Raw genomic sequence first — 2,002 nt, 5'->3', positions numbered from 1 at the left:
CAGTCTGAGTTACAGATAAAGTACTGGAAATGCTGGGGAAAAAATAAAATAGGATACATGGGAGCAAAAGTTAGCAATAGGAAGTCTGCCAGAAAAAAGGAGAAAAAGTACCCAATAACATCTTATTTAAAAGGTTTACAAATATAGTCAACAGGCACAATAATAAATGTAAAAATAGAAATATGCATTGCATAGGGACAGCTAGTATAATTCAGATGTCTCAGAGTTCCCTTCTCAGAAAAAGGGGAATTTTCACTATTGGATGAATAAATGACCCAGGCATGTTCTCTGCATCCAATAGTTTCAGCAGTGCTTTGAAATTCTTCAGTCTTTGATGACGAGGCCTACATATTTAGATAAAGTGTAGCATTTCCAGAGAGGCATGCAGGAATTCAAAACAAATACAGCCTTTGCACAACTATGCAGTTGCCCAGAATTCTTAAAAGGAAGCTCTGCTTGGAAGACTAGGGTCTTTTCAGCACTGTGAAGTTTAAGATGACGATATGGGTTGAAAGAAAAAAGAAGACATTTCTGTTGAGGGGATTCATATGCACATTACGTAGGAGGAAGAGTCACAGAATTTTAGCTGCTGACCTACACAGGGTCAGGTTTGTGGTTCAGGTACAAGAACAGGGCTACTGCTTCTAGGGGATCTGCGGCAGGATGTGAAAACTGAGCAGCAGCATCTGAGACATGATTCATGGGGTATGCTGCAAAACAGTGCATGCTGCAGGAATCCGAGATGTTGAAGTGCAACAAATGGATCTGCAAAAAAATAACATTCTTCAGAGCAGTCCTTTCTGACCCTTTTCAATTTCTTAAAATCTTTTAATGAGGACACCAGAATTATAGAACGTGGCATTAAAGCTACTTTTAGACCTGATGTTACACTCTTCCACAGCTTGCTAGCTTACAATATACCCAAAAGGTATTAGATCTTATAGATACAGCGTGATATAAGAAGTTTGTGTTGGGTTGCTTGTTTACTATGCAGCCTAGCTTCTTTCAGAGCTGCCTTACTATTTATTCCCATAGGTGTGACCTTGTATTTGGCTGTTTCAGAACGGTCCCATTTAGGAGGTGTAAGTCAGAGCACAACCAGGCCATCCCTAGCTGACCATGGTGCCCCCCACCCCGGCTGCCTGAGCTGCTCATCCATCAGCTCTTGAATCAACACTGTTTACAGCTCAGAATTTTAAGTTAAAGTGTCATTGTTTGCCTTAAAAATGCAGTGATGACTGGGAGGTGCTTATGAGCTCACAGACATTTGTAAAGCTGCAATAAGACAGAAGCAGCTGCCAGTAACCTTGCCAGCTGTCCGAGGCTAAGCCATTTCTTCTCCTCCATCAGAGCCTTCAGTAGGTGAACCTGTCTGTTTCCGACCACTCTGTCCTCAGCCATATGTATAAGTTTTCCAGGCTCTCGGAGTCATACGCAGTTTTTATTCACAGAGCTTTTATATTGACTTTCTAATCATTACTACAAATCCTAAATAGCATCAGTCCTACTCTTGATTTCTGCACAATCATCTAGAATCATCTCCACTGATCGATTCCTTTTGAGCTACTGTCCTGGTTTCGGTCGCCCCATATCTGACCCATGCAGAGTGAGCTTTCTTCATAGCATACAATGTTGACTTTCCAGAAAAATACCTGAGAACTATCCAACTGTCTGTACCATTACCCTTACGAGCAACTTTGTAATTAACAAGAAATTAAACAATTTTCTCCATAAAGCCACATCAGCTGCTACTGCTATCTTCTCATCTTGGAATTCCTTATTGCATCCTGTATCAGCATTTATTGTCTGTGATTGATGTCAGATAAATCAGTCTATTATTATCTGTGTTCTCACTTGTCCGATTTGAATACTTATAGAATAGAATAGAATCATTAAGGTTGGAAAAAGACCTCTAAGATCATCTAGTCCAACCGTCGACCCAACACCACCATGCCCACTAAACCATGTCCCTAAGTGCCTCATCTACACGTCTTTTAAATAC

This window comes from Aptenodytes forsteri, unplaced genomic scaffold, assembly GCF_000699145.1.
Source record: "Aptenodytes forsteri isolate BGI_AS27 unplaced genomic scaffold, ASM69914v1 Scaffold193, whole genome shotgun sequence".
NCBI classification, from domain to species: Eukaryota; Metazoa; Chordata; class Aves; order Sphenisciformes; family Spheniscidae; genus Aptenodytes; species Aptenodytes forsteri.
Note: the sequence above shows the minus strand (reverse complement) of the source record.